The sequence below is a fragment of the Protopterus annectens genome, chromosome 8.part0 (assembly GCF_019279795.1).
Source record: "Protopterus annectens isolate FY-2018-M chromosome 8.part0, PAN1.0, whole genome shotgun sequence".
Classification (NCBI taxonomy): domain Eukaryota; kingdom Metazoa; phylum Chordata; order Ceratodontiformes; family Protopteridae; genus Protopterus; species Protopterus annectens.
The window spans coordinates 108,430,189-108,446,744 of NC_056741.1; positions in this window are offsets into that span (position 1 = coordinate 108,430,189).

Below are 16,556 nucleotides of genomic sequence, written 5' to 3' on the forward strand. Positions count from 1 at the left end.
TGACTAAGCAATGCCAATGCCTCCAAAAGTCAGCAGAGTCCAGAAATTATGCTATGATAAGTTTTATGAAGACTCTGGTTGTGTATAGAGCCATTTGTTCTTGTATCCCTGGGTACATGAGCAAATGATGATGACTCTGATCTGCATCACTCTCCTTCCTGTTTTGCATGACTGAAGATACCTGATGCATAGGGTAACTAAACCTTGCTGCCAGCATAGCCTTTAAATAACACTGTATGCATCATTTTGTTATGTGTGGCATCACAGTTCCATGTGTATTTGTCAGGGTCCATAGAAATGGAGTATATATATCACTGCTGCTTTGTCTGCATTACCTTATACTGTGCATGACATTGTCTAGCGATGTGGTACAAAAGCTGTTTGGTGTCTTTCAGTGTTACTGTTTTCACTGCTGGTGAATATGATATTGGAGGATGCAAAATGATCTGCAATTGCAGGTGTAGTAGCTCCTAATTTTGATAATTGGGCTGTCTATTTCCAAAAAAATCATACTGTGTATTAATTAACATGCTCCGAAGCTCCTGCAGGCTGTATCAGAGACCTACTGCAGTGCTCCACACATGTATCAAGGTAGCAGAACAAGCGTTAACCAAGTTGCACACTTAACTCCACTATGCAAATGGCATGTGCATGGACAGTCTTATATTGCTGTTTGGCCATACTTTGTATGTTCTATATGGGTGCCATTATCCAGTTTCTGGGGACAGCTGACATAACTTACAACAAGTACAACTATTTGGGGAGGATGTGAGGTGTGTATACATACAGACTTGACTGTACCTCTCATATTCTTTGCTAAACAATTATAAGCAAAGCCAAAAATAATTGGGGGATGCTCAAAATCATGTACAATTTGTAAATATTAAACTAATTGACTTAAAATATTAATAAAGCAACAGGCTTTCCATCAACATGCATTTCATGATGAATAAAAAGTTTGAAACTTTAATGACTGACATAATTGATGACTGTAGTCCTCAGTGATTTACTAGAAAATTAAATACATATTATGAGGGACAAGGCAAAATTATAAGGCAAATTCAGGGATGTTCTGCAAAATCAGACACAGGTGAGAGGTGTATGGCTGTAAAAAGGTGAGTGTACCAATGTGGTTGTACCTATATACTTGGTGACCCTGTGGAATATTCTTCTGTAGTAAGTGGTGATATAGATACATTGTATGCCATAAGGAAGTCATGTGCACTATCAGGGTGCTGCACAGATACATTGTATTCCATAAGAAAGAGTCATGTGCACTATCATGGTGCTGCACAGATGCATTGTATGCCATTAGGAAGTCATGTGCGCTATCAGGGTGCTGCACATATGCACTGGTTATGAGACCTTGCTACATGCACACTATCTGGGAGGTGATGGGACGGTAGCCAGTTCTGTTGATGTAAACTGTGCACAAACACTAGGTGAGGCCTTTATTGTCACATGTGACACATTGGGGAAACAGATGGTAGTCAGTTCTGTTCATGTAAACTGTGCATAAATATTTGGTGAGGCCTTTATTGTCACATGTGACACATTGGGAAAACAGATGTGCTAATCCACATATGCCAGCAATGTACTGAGGGACACCTTGAGTACTTTCCAAGATGACACCTGTGGTACACACAGTGTGCCCCCTGTTTGTCTCTGGAAGATCCCTGTATCAAGAATGGTAAGAAGAAACACACTATAGTATCCAATCATATGAGAAGGATACATATTCCTCCAGATGCAGACTGTAGTCTGTAGAGGTCACCCAGTACCTGCATAAAACCTCTGAGAACCTGACAGCAGTGCTGGAGCTGTCAGTCTATAATCTGATGTGATGCTACCACCTGGCTATTCCATTTTGAGTCGTGTTGCCTGCCACCAGATTACACTCCTCAATGGTCATTATTGGCACTTATATGTATCAAACATTCCTTTGCTAAAGCCGCATCTTGCCCCCCCCCCATATTTTTACCAGATGCAGCTCTGAATGTTTCAGCATGCATTTTAGTCCTTATACTCACACACAAATGATTGTGCTACTGAGCCTAACGACTGCAGATCATGACCGATATTCATCAGTACTTGCATTTCCTTATACACTTGTTAGAATGAACTTCTTCACCTGCATGTTCATTTGCATACTACTCTTTCCTTACTTTCCACATGCTGCTCTCTACAGGTACTGAGTTGCTTTGGTTTTTATTCATGCTAAAAATGAGCTATTGTTCTTGTTAATTTTCTTATTTTCTGCACATGGTCTATAACCAGCTCTGGACAATTGACTAAAGGATGACTAATAATATATGGATACCATACACAATTTACTGTAAACTGCCTACAAGTAGAGTTTGAACTTAAAGCACTGGAACCAAGTCAAATCAATATGAGAGTTGTGACTTCAGACTACTCTCGGACACTCCAACAAATTAGAATGCAGTGAAATTTGACCATAATGATGGCACCTGTAAATGGTACAGTAATAAGGTTTTTAATAATCTGATCATGGCATTCCAATAAAGAATGAAATAATTTTCAGTTTTTCTCTATTATTTATATAAGTATTAATAAAACCATTCTATTGAAAAAGTGTGGCATTCATTTTATCCTACTGGATTTTGCTATAAAATGTACAATTAAGTATCCGAACAATAAGATTTTGCAATTGTAAATATACCCTGGATTTTTTTTATAACCAGCATTATAAGCATCTTGAATTTTACCTCTGATGTTTTCTCCACATGGATCAAATGTTTATATTGTCCTTTTAGGCTATCACCACCTTTAAAACATTAGGTGGCCATTGTCGTTTAGCATCTGAAATCTACAATCTCTGTTCTGATTAAACAAGGATGTACTTAGGATAGAAGAAATGGCTGGTAGCTTATGGACACAAGATCATGTTTTTCTTTGATGTTTTTCACTAACAGGATGCATAAATTAATCTACAGGCAAAAGCCCTCACTATCCCCTTCCAGAAGGCAATGACAAACTTATGAACTGATGGATAAGCTTGTAATATCAGTGTGAACAAGGTGTTTTTCTATATATATTTTTTTATTTATCCTTGGTTTGATGATGTCTCACAGGGGATGAAAGTACATGGATAAGTGTGTGAAAATTAAAATGGTCTGGATGTCAGCTGTTGAATTTTATACATAAAGAAGTTCCATTACAATATGATGTGTAACAATAACTCCTTGCACACACAGATGAAACACAGTCAGTGACACAGGGATGATATGGGACATTTGCACCAGACACAAACACATAGAACAGCTATGCATAACTCCACAAAAATTATCACTGTAGCCTTTAGCATGCAAACTTAGTATTCCTGGTTTGTTTTTATTGGCAATAAGTTATGCACAAGGATTGGTTAATTCTCAGCTGACAGCCTTGTTAGGACTGGTTGTCACAATACCACGATACCAGGAAGTTCACATTATATTATTCCCATATTCAAATAAAGTTACTATTCTCCCCCAGTCACTGACATATCCATAATTACTGATTGGCACTGAATGGAAAGAAACCTAGGCTCTCTAATGGATGGAATGCTCCATAAAATGACACCCAATCAGCTGCTTCAAACATGAAGGACTAAAGCTTAAAGCCTTAGTGCCTCACATCCATGGAGAAAGTAATTTTACATAAGACAATTTTCTGACTTTCTGCCAAAAAAAAATCTAAAAACTCCTTCACCTCCTTGTACAAACATCATATTGGCTTTTCCAGCCACCTTCAAACCCAAAGTAATTTCAATTTGTAAATTAGTTCCTAAACTGATTTTGTTATAACTAGATCTGCTGAAGATTTTTTTAAGATTAAGACAAAAGCAGATATCATATTTGGTTTGTTCAAACAAATATTAAGGGACATAAAATTCTTTTTCTTGCATTTCATATCCATTTTTCCCAATAAGACAGTTTTTGTTATATCAGAGTAATTTTTTGAGTTCTATAATTTGCTGCCAATCTACCCATTCTTATTTCAGTGCATGACCACACTGAGTACTACACAAGCTGACTGAATATCCTCGCTTTGGTCATAGAGGTATATAGCCAAGAACTTGGTCCAAGCAACCCAAATTCAATTAGTGGGGTGAGCACTTAACAACAAGACAAGAAGGATAGGTTTTCCTACCCTGTGTGGGTGAGAACATGGTAGGCATCCCTCTGATGAGCTCTGGTGAAGCCTGAAGCTCAAGAAAATACGCCAGACTGGGTGGGATAGAGGATGCAGAATCACAATTGCCCTGGAGGGGACTAGAGCAGGGACAAACACTCATAGTTACTCTGGGGTGGAAGTTAGGACTTAACAAAAAAGCCAGGATCAAGTAAGAATGACTGCGCAGGTGCAGCTCCAAACTCAGGACCTCGCTATCCCATTCCCATTACATTTCACTGACAGGCCCATGTTGAGGTCACTACCATTGTAATGCTGTTTCCTTTTCCCCTTTACTTTACCGCAATGTCCCAAAACCTGGGAGTTGAAATAATCGGGTTGGCACCAGACAGCTGATGTTCAGAGATGCAGCCCTGAACCCAAAAAAAGCAAGTTGACTAGGAATACAGGTTCATAGGAAACAAATGAATTTATTGATCATTGGCCAAGACATGGAGAATATATGACTGGGTGTCATGTTAATCAACCAAATGCATTTTCATTTAACCGCATTCAATAGGAAAAAATAGCCAGAAACTAATTTTGTTGATCACAAAACAAAGCTTATGTTGTAAGGAGGCAAGACCATCTGTAGCCCCAAAAATGGGGTGGATCCCCGCACCCCAGCTTATACATTCCAAGTTCAAAGTCACATACCAGTGGGTAAAAGTGCATCCTCGAAGTTAACTGTGCATGTGCTTTGCGAGGTACATGCCAAAGGGGGCATTGTACTCAATAATTGGCCTTATAAGGAAAGAATACAGGGTTGTTATGACTTCTTTGTCCTTGGATGAGATACCCTTATTTTTGAGGTGGGCCATGTAGAAAGCTTTCCGTACAATGGAAGCAATATGGTGGTCAAAAGTCAGGTTGCTATCAACCTGAGTGCCCAAATCCCTCACTACCGATTGTGTACTTAGGACATTATTAATGTGATAATATGTGGGGATGTCATTCTCCCCAAAGGATAATGATGCATGTTTTGGCATTCAGCTTGAGCCATGTTTCTGGTACTAGTCATTTGTTTGGGTGAGACCCTCTTGGAGGACATCCACATCACTTGGGGAATTCATGACTTCGCTCAACTTCCAGTCATCTGCAAACTTGGTCAGCCATAGTCCACTGGTTCTGGCCTGCACCACAGAGAGGTATATCCTGAATAACAGAGGCCCCAAGACCGATCCCTGGGGTACACCCCTCATTATGGGTCGACTGCTTGAGGTGGCTTCCCCTGTTTTGATTAGGTGGGATCTATTACTGACCCAGTTTGCTACCCATCTGGTAACATATGGATTGATGCCTAGTTGAGAGAGTTTATCTGCTATGCCCAAGTGGGGAATAGTGTCAAAGGCTTTGGCCAGGTCAAGGTAGGTGGTGTGCAACATCTTCCCCTCATCCATGGCTTTGGTGATTGTCTCAAAGTAGTCGAGCAGATTTAGCAGACATGACTCCCCTTGACTAAGCCAAACTGTCTGGGGTCGAATGTTTGGTGGTTGCCAATGTCCCTGTTAATGAGGTCCATGATAATCCCTTCTGTGTCCTTGCAGACCGGGCTAGTTAGGCTGATAGGTCTATAAGTTCCTGGATCGGTGGACGCTCCACCTTTGCGTAAAGGGATGACAGTGGCTGTCCTCCACTCAGCTGGGACAAAGCTGGTACTCAGGCTTTGATTGAATAGGGTGCCTAATGGTGCTACAAGTTCATGCCTGAGTTCATGTAGGATGCAGCCAGGGATGTTATCGGGTCCCATGGAGGCTGTATTTTTTGCCTTTGAGAGGGCAGTGATGACCTGTTCCCTAGAGATGAGGGGTGGGAGGCAAGTGCTGGGGATGTCCTGATTTACTGATGGGGAGACAGAGGGGAGAAGTTTTTGTTGAATCTGTCAGCCAGTAGATTGGTTATATCAGAAGCATTTGTGTATGTGGTGTCTTTGATCACCAGTTCTGAACAGATCTGGTTGCTTCCATTGAGATTTATGACATACGTGAAGAAGGCCTTATGATTGCCTCTAGCAGATGTGGCCAATTTTGTCTAACCACAAATGATAAAGATACTTTGACAAAATTAAACAATAAAAGATTCTCAGATGATCATAACACTTGGGTCACAGCTTATTTATACCCTTAAGCAAGTGATCCACAACTATGTCACATATTTTCATAGGTTCATAGGTTCATAGGTTTATACTACTATGCATAATCCTATTGGTCAAACATTTAATTAAACCTAGCCAAAATATATTATTTAAAGTACCCCTTATACAAAAATAAACTGTGCCCATTAGTTTGTTGTGCCTCTGTCCAGCAGTGACACAGAGATGATTCCCGGGGTAAACCTACGATCTCCCATCCACAGGTCTAGATTTCTCTTGAACAGAGTCAGCGATGTGCTCTGCCTCACATGGACCGGAGTGTTATTCCACAGCATATGGGTCCGCTCAAGTCTATTAAATAGTAAAAATGGAATTCCATTTAACGGCACATTCTTCCTTCCAAAATCATGCATCTGCATTCTCACAAAGATTTCTCTCCACACTGCCTCTTTGAAGCGTGGTGGTTATTATGTCTGAATAGACTGAATTTTAAAGAATTGATATTGGGCAATCTGGCAGCATATGACAGATTTTGTTTGGTTTCATCCTTTGGTGAGGAACTTTGGGGTCTCTCCAATTGCTGCAGATGATGTCGAGATACATCCCGAATGGGGGCATTGTACTCGATCATTTGTCCTGATAAGTGAAGGAGGGGAACAAATGACCCTCAGATGGGGTCTCTCCAATTGCTGCAGATGTCGGGTGAGATACATCCCGAATGGGGCATTGTCATCGATCATTGGTCTGATAAAATAGAGTTACATGACCAAACTCAGATCTGGATGTGAATCCTTCATGATCAGGTGGGCAATGTAGAAGGTCTTTCTAACCACTTTAGCAATGTGAGTGTCAAAAGGCCATTCTCAACCTGGATCCCCAGATCCCTGATAACACTTGGGTCACAGCTTATTTATACCCTTAAGCAAGTGATCCACAACTATGTCACATATTTTCAGTTCTATCTAAAAGAACCATACAGGAGATAATCCTGCTAAACCTAAACTGGTTATGGAATGTAATAAAACCAAGTGAAAAACATACTCAAAATGTAATCTTGTGCTTTGCAACAATATCATAATAATGAAATCTTGAGCAATATTAGCTTTATCAACATTTTGTAAAATGTTATCTCAAACGTGGGTGCAAGTAATCAATAAATAGACTTGCAAAGCTAGGCATAATTTGCCAAAAGGCCCTTATTGCTGGCTAAAACTACAAGCTATTACTTTCTGTTACTAACTAATGTGACTGCTACATTCTGCTACTTCCTTTTAAGAAGCAGAAATACATACCGTGGTCAACGTAACTCTTTATCATTTGTGGTTAGACAAAACTGTCATGAAATCTATTTCTTTATCATTTGTGGTTAGACAAAACTGTCATGAAATCTATTATTATTCTTTTCCTGTTTTTATTTCTGACATCACACAGTGACAAAATGCTGAATTCAGGTTGCCTCATTTCCCATTTACATGATCTCGGATGAAAAAGTTAATCACATTACTGAGAAGTAGCCTCAAAGAAAGGTGGCATCAATAATTGCAAGACTCATCATTTAAATCTGTTTTCAAGTGGTGGCTAATTTGTACAATTAGAGAGCATTATGGAGGAGGAGGAGAAAACATACCAGGAGCTTCAGGCTGTAACTGAAGACACTTACTGTGAAATCAGTCAAAAACAAACCAAGAAACTCAGAGCACAAACGGGAGGTGAGTTGTCATTTTACATTATCTGAAGGGCCAAATTTATTTGCAACAGAGTAAAGAGAAAGAATGCAAGTGCCGAAAAAAACTGATTTTGATTAGGGAAGTGGAATTAATTCACTGAGAATTATCAGAAACAAATATCTTTGCAGTTCTAGTTAAGTATATGTTGTTATACTTCCAGATTTTCATATCAATATTCTGTTTATTTAATACAGAGGAATCCTGTGATCCAATGGTCTTTCTTGAAAAGTGCTGAATACATAAATTATTTATGAGACTGCAGGGATAAAAATGAAAGCACACATGAATATAATTAAATAGAAAAGAGTGATGAAATAACAAAAAATGCACACCCAAGTAAATCAAAATGTAATATAAAAGTAAACAGAATGATAAAATGGATGCATAAAATGTGCAGCATTTCATTTATGGATGTCCACATTTCATGGGTAGCAAAAAATGGGGCCATCTTATGCCAGTATGCTTTTCTGGTGGTGAGGTAAAGGAACATTATTCTTATATAGTGCACCAAGAACTAGTGATCTCTAGCCCCTTTAAGAGAATACAACAAAGTAATAACTGTAGCATTAGAATATAGTCAAATTAAGATTCAATTATGATTTAAAAACAAACATTGTCTACAGTTAGCTGTAAACACAATTGTTAGTGGAGACATGCTGCGTTATAGTTTCACTTATTAACTAAAAATAATGCCCCTTATGTGCACACCAGCATCATACTGTAACATTTACATTATTTATATATTTACTCAATAGCTTACTTTTTAACCAAAAAAAAGTCCAAATAGGCATAGTCTATGTTCAAGGGAGAGCTGGCTAATGTTCATATTGACTCGGGTGATTTGGCTAAGACATGGATGAAATTCCCCTACTCTTTTTAGGTTGGACTGTTGTTTGCCTGTGACATGCAAGAATGTTAAGGTAGACCCCACTGACAGGAAGACCCTCGGACTGGTGGAAATCAACATCCACTACACTAAACATGCCTCTCTTCCGCTGTTGCCTCACATTAGCAATCTTGTTACTTTTCCGTTATCGGGGGCAACAGTTCTAATGACCTTTAGGAACTGCTTTTCATGAACTTTAGGAAGTGTTTTGTGTGGTGGTCGTACATTATGTCAGAAAGGGCCAAGCAGTGTGTTAAAGTCACAAACGGATTTCATCTCTCTGTTTAATTTGTCTGATTCAAAGCTCAAGGATAGTATTCTGAAGTTGAGTCTTGTTTGTTAGAATGTGTTACAATCGAGGCGTTTTTTGTCTGTCAAGAAAGTGGTACGAATAGGTTGTGCATCTGCTTTCTGGGGAGACACAACCACTTCAGGTATGATTTTTTAGGTCTTGTGGTAGCGTCCCCCCATAAGGTTTGCATTACTGCCTGAAGTTGCAGCCCTGGTTGTGCATTCATGGTGAACAACACTGACATGTTAATCAGTGAGACGTTTTATCATTTTGATACAGTATGTCGTGCTTGCGTTATTTTTACACTGTAAAATGTTTACTTGTGCATATTCTTTGTTGTTTCTTAACAATCCAGACTGAAGCAGAATACTGATCGGACTACACTGTTGTGGTCAGTACAACCATGCAGTGTAGCATAGTGTAGCCAGAAAGCCAAGTGTAGTAGTGAAATATTACAGATAATCCATTCAGTACAGCACCGTTGGTAAAGCAAAATCAACACAGAATTTAAAAACCACAATAGCTGCAGATCATTGCTGACATATAAAAATAAACCATTTCAACCGATCGATGAAGATGATCAAACGACTAATACAATATACATCACTTCACTGTAGCACATAGTGTAAACTGAATAAAAACACAATCGCTTGCATTTAAATAAGTAATAACAAAGCTGGAGTTCTGCAGAAGGAATGCGAATGGTAAAAGAGACTGCGATTAAGAGGTAAATGGGTTACAGAGAGGTACATTAATGTCTGTTGGTCTCTCTTTCAAAAAAATGCTTCAGAGGTGGCAGCTGTGTGATCCCTGCATGTACCTGCTAGTGCGTTAGAACTGTTGCCCTGATAATGGAAAAGTACCACAATCTTTCACAACACACTTAAAATAAAGTACTCCAAATTCAGAAGAGAACTTAAAATACACCTATTAAAAAAAAACAGGTGTACCTTTCAATGGGCATGTCAACTAATCTCGATGACATTCCTTCTTCCTCTAACTGACCTTGTTTTACTCCTCTCTGCTTTCTTACTAAGATGTGAATTATAATGTACATAATGCAAATACCTGTAATTTTTGATTGAATCCTAGTTACATATATGCTGCAATACTTAAACTCTGTTCTAACAATTTCAGACTTCCTGTATTGTTCTAATCTCTGGAATTAGCTTAATAACGTTCTGCATTTTTTGTATGAACTATGAAAATGTCACTTGACTGAGATACTTAGATAACTATGAAAATGATTACAATATAAATAGAATACAAATAATATTCATATATATCTCTTTGGGTCTACCTGATAACACCGACACGCCAAAACACCGACAACGAAATAACCGACACGACAAAACCGAAAGTTCAAAAACATAAAACTTCACATGCCCGACAAACCACAATCCCAACAATCAACAAAATAAATACCTTTCCCGAAAAACTCACACACAGCACAAGCACACCAAAATCCTTACAAACCTACACTAAATCTTACATACACATCTATCTATGCACTAACCTTAACCCAAACCCTAACCCTAAGGTCCGTCACTATCGCACACTTACCTGACCCGCACCCTACCCTAACATCCGTCACTATCACACACTTACCTTACCCACACCTTCACCCTAATGTCCGTCCCTATCGCACACTTACCTTAACATCTCAGTGTTCTCAGCATTGGGATTCTCAATTTTCGGTCTTCTCCGTTGTCGATCTTCCGGTGTCCATGTTCTCATTGTCAGCGTTGTGGACTTTCAGCATTTTCAGGTAGACCCCATCTCTTTAGCTGCACCAGGCAGAGGTCAGGTATCATTACAGTTGTGTTTGCCATCAGTTAAGCTTTGAGACAAAATCATCTAATGCCTTGAATGTATCATGGTTTTGGCATTATTAATGGAAATATGAACAAACAATATTTGTTGCCTACATGTGTCAACAGGATGTAACTGCAGACAATATTTGTTGCCTACATGCATCTGCAGGATGTAACTGCAGACAATATTTGTTGCCTACTTGTATCAGCAGGATGTAACTGCAGACAATATTTGTTGCCTACATGCATCAGCAGGACGTAACTGCAGACAATATTTGTTGACTACATTTGTCAGCAGGATGTAACTGCAGACAACATTTGTTCCCTACATGCACCAGCAAGATGTAACTGCAGACATTTGTTGTCTACATGCGTCAGCAGGATGTAACTGCAGACAATATTTGTTGCCTACATGCATCAGCAGGACGTAACTGCAGACAATATTTGTTGACTACCTGTGTCAGCAGGATGTAACTGCAGATAATATTTGTTGTCTACATGCACCAGCAAGAAGTAACTGCAGACAATATATTGCCTACATGCATCAGCAGGATGTAACTGCAGACAATATTTGTTGCCTACATGCATCAGCAGGATGTAACTGCAGACAACATCTGTTGCCTACATGCGTCAGCAGGATGTAACTGCAGACAATATTTGTTGCCTACATGTGTGAGCAAGATGTAACCGCACACAGTATTTGTTGCCTACATGCATCAGCAGGATGTAACTGTGCACAATATTTGTTGCCTACATGCATCAGCAGTTACTGCAGACAATATTTGTTGCCTACATGTGTCAGCAGGATGTAACTGCAGACAATATTTGTTGCCTACATGTGTCAGCAGGGTGTAAATGCAGACAATATTTGTTGCCTACATGTGTCAGCATGATGTAACTGCAGATAATATTTGTTGCCTACATGCGTCAGCAGGATGTAACCACAAACTATATTTGTTGCCTACATGCGTCAGCAGGATGTAAATACAGACAATATTTGTTGTCTACATGTGTCAGCATGATGTAACTGCAGATAATATTTGTTGCCTACATGTATCAGCAGGATGTAACTGCAGACAATATTTGTTGCCTACATGCGTCAGCACAATGTAACTGCAGAAATACCCAGCAACATCTCTAGGCTAAGTTAAGAAGCCACATTTTTGAATACTAACAAGCTACCATTGTATAATTTCTGTTACATGCCTATCCCTCCAGCATGTTCTATTAATTTTACAAAAGAAGATTTAGGTCCTTTGAGCAGCTGTTTATGACACCATTGAACTTGTGAATGTAGAATAAGTCTGACAGAATAGGGTCTGTTGAGTCTCTGTTAAAAGGCCATACCATGCATAGAGAATAGAGCAACAAAAGTGGCTCACGCTTGCAGTGCCACAACAGATAGCATTGTCACCTCACAGCATGAGGGTCCCTGGCTTGATTCTCTGCTGGGGTGCCTTCTGTGTGGAGTCTTCATGTCCTCCCTATGTTCACATCGGTTTCTTCTAGGTGCTCTTGTTTCCATCCACATTTCAAAGACATGTAATGGGTGAACTGGCCATAGGTGTGGGTGAATGTGTGATGTGGATGAACTACCGTGGCAGGGCTAGCCACTTAGCAGTGTAAGCCTTGGCTTTAGATGATTGTCACGTTGAAGTGACACCCAGACCCCATGTGTGAAAACAGGAAAAGATGATAGTGGATGGATGGAATACCATGTATAATCTGTATAACTCTGAGAAGACAGGCAAGGCTTTGAGATTATATGCTTAGTTTCAGGGTTTTTTTTTTCTCTTTTTTTAGTGATAAAGCACTGTGGTTGCTCCAGTTGTGACAAGTGTTTAACAGGTACATACCAAAAGGGGTATTATACACAATGACCAGACTAATGAGTGCAAAGTACAGTGGAATTATTACATCTCTGGCTCTTGAAGTCAAACCTTTAGATAGAAACTGTATAATAAAAAAGAACTGTTACACAATAGTGGATTCAAAATGATCAAAGGACAGTTCATAGTTGGCACAGGTTCCCAGATCTTTTACTGCAGGATCAGTTTGCATGGTGGTGTTGTCAATGTGATAGTTACAAGGGATTCATGGCTGCCTAGTATATAATTTAAACACTTCTTGCCATTAAATTTTACTCCATGGTTTTGATACCAACTATTTGTTTGAGAAAGGCCCTCCTGTAGGATCCTGGTGTCCATTGTGGAGTTTTGGATGGTACCAAGTTTGCAGTCATCAGTAAATTTAGTTAGCTGCAAACTTTTGACCTCCAAGAAGTAAATACCAAAGAGGAGGGGCCCAAAGACTGAACCCTGGGGTACTCCACTAGTGACAGGCATTTTGAAGGTGATATAGCCTCCCATCCTTACTTCCTGGGTTTTGTTAGCAAGCCAGTTTGCTATTGAATGAGTTACACAGGGACTAACATTTAGCTAGGAGAGTTTATCAATGATGCCTGAGTGTGGAATGGCATTGAATGCTTTTGCCACGTCCAAACATGCAGTGTGCACTGATTTGCCATCATTCATTGACATAGTGACGTTTTTGAAGAAATCAGTCAGGTTAGGTAGTTATGACCCTCCCTTGATGAATCCATAGTGGGTTGGGTTGACAGTCTGTAGGTTTCCTCTACCCCTGTTTATTAGTTCCATAATAATCCTTTCCAAAGCCTTATACATGAGACCTGTCAAGCTTATGGGTCTTTAATTAGCCGGGTCTATTGAAGCCTCACCCTTGTGAAGGGGAATTAGTGTTGCTGTCCTCCATTCATCCAGCACAAAGATTGACGGTAATATTGAATAGCCTCTGTAGTGGGACTGACAGTCATGCTTCAGGCAAATCAGCAGGTAGTCTGGTATGTTATCCAGTCCCATAGACATATAAACAGTGTTCTTGGCTTTAGATAGTGCCTTGTGAACATGTTCTTGGGAGACTGGGGCATGAAGATTAGGGTATTTCATCTGGGAATATTGGAGGGGAGAGGAATGTGAAGTTAGAGCTGAATTTATTAGCCAGTAGAATGGCTATCTCCTCTGGAACTGAGTATGTGATATCACATAACTATTAGCTCTGTGAAGTACTGGGAATTATTTCTGAGATTTATAACACAGTTAAAGAAGGCATTGTAGTTATATTTCACCTAAGTAGTCATTTTTACCTCATATTGATTTGAGAAAGATCCAGACCTCCTTATTTGTAGTTTAGCAAACACATTTCTTGCTCCTTGAGAGTTATATTTATTTTTGAGTGCTGTGTTTTAATATTATTATTATTAGTAGTTGTAGTATTATTATTATTGTTATTATCATCATTATTACTATTATTATTATTATTATTATTATCATCATTATTATAGAAACCGTTTATATTAGGGTTCCACCATACAGGGTTTACTTTTGATTTGGCTTTGTATTTATTCCTGAGGTGGACAGATATATCTATTAAAACATTTACAAATGCATAGAATTTGCCAGTAATGATTCTACATAAGTAGTGGTGTCATAGAGGTGGACGGGGCTATTGAATGTTACCAGGTCACCACTTAGCTTTAGTAGATTAGCCTTAGCATAGTCTCTGAATGCAGAGGTACAGAAGGATGCTTCAGGCTTCAGTCTTATGGTGCATGTGACTGAAATGTAGTCCAGTTTGATCAAAGAAGAGGTTATAACTGGTGGAGAGAATAACTGCCCTATATTTTTAAGGTCCATGATATTAATGTCCCTGGTTGAGTTGCAGACTAACTGAATAAGAGAGTTGGTACTGATAAAGTCCAGAAATCTCATTGCATACATGCATAAAGGTGTATAAGTCTCCTAATTTATGGAAGGGTAATTGTAATCACCTAGGAGAATGGTGCATGGCTTAACACACAGGGACTCCATTCTGGTTAGGTAGGAGATACAGACTGAGAGGGACATAGAGGGGATCCTGTAAGTTAGCTGTGATAAAAGGCTTTCTTTAAAGTAAGTTGAATGTGGAGGAGATATAGGTCATTATCTTGTTTAATGAGACTGGAAGCGAGATTTCTTTTAAGAATACAGAGACACCTCCACCTTTAGTACATTTGTCAATCAGTGGGCCTATGTTAATGATAAGCATTAAAATCCTGCACTAATGGTGTAATTTCACTGGTCTTGAACCATGTCTCTGGGGCGATGCATATATCGATGCCTTCCATGGTAAGGTGTGCTTTTAGGGTGTGCAGTTTTTCGTTAAGGCTGCTAGTGTTGAGCATGATTTACCTGTGTGTTTTCTGGATTCTGTTTAGGTATAGTTGAAGCTTTAGAAGACTGAAACTGCCTAAGAAAAGAACTATGTTAGTAGACAAAGTTCTGACCATTTTAAAGAAGCCTTGTGGGAGATGTGCAGGCCATCCCTAGAGAAGCAGTTAGGACTGTCTACCATCCTGTCCCTGGCTGATATTTATTGTACCCCCTTTGAATGATACCAGAAACTATGCAAACTATTGGAGTCAACTGCTGTTTGATTATATTGTTACATAATTCTTGGTGATGGTAGAATACTGCTCCAGGCTAGGGTCATACCTGCCTCAGACACATATTCCAAGAGCTCCATCATGTTTCCCTTCATATAGTCCAGGGAGGTACATCTCAAGTCATTTATACCCACATGTACAATGGCTGCATCATATGTGTACCTATGGTGCAAGGACCTGAGTGCCTGCTTGATGTGGCTAATCCTGGCACCAGACTGACTGTGACCTTCTCTTTGCACAGCCTGGCGAGTTGTGAATCATTGTGTCTTACTATGGAGACACTTATGATGAGAATATTGGATTGTATGAAGGTCTGACTTATGGGCTTTTGAAATGAATCAGTGTGAGTCCTAGATATATGTTTCATGGTAAGCGCTGCCTGTCTTGTATGTTCGTGAGGTTGCTGAGGGTACCTTTTTCTTAGATTAAGGTTACATTTAGGGCACCTTTGTGGTTTAGGTAGATATGTGTTTTGTTTGACCTGTTTATGATAGGTTTAGTGAGGTGTTTTGTGGTATTGACAACATGTTTATCTATAGTGTTTTTATGTGAGAGTTTTCTCCAATATCATTAAATAGCAGTATCTGTTTCATGCACACTGTGTCATTTTCTTTAAACAGTAGGTGGTTATCAGTAAACATGAGACAACTGCTATATTGTCACAGGATGCATATTTCAACCAAGCTGACTACAGAGATGGTTGGAAAGTACAAATCCATGGTCCCAGGTGCTTACTATTATGGGCTGATGGGGTTAGGATTTGATTAACTGGAGTGTTATCCATCTAAAAGGAACAATCAGTCTACAAATTAGGAACAATGTACCTCTTCGCACAGACTAAGGTCTCTTTGCATAACTACTAACTCTAGGAATTTGTGGACGAGGGTTGTACAGGGAAAGTTAAGGTTCTGAGTGCCTGTGCCTGTACTACGCATGGTTAAACATGGCTTCACACTGAGCTGTGCCATGCAAATGTGGGTAATTCATAGCAACACAAAAAAGGTGAAAAAAAGCTGAAAATATTTAAATGAGCAAACTGATCAAAACAAAACAGGCAGGCCACTGTATAAA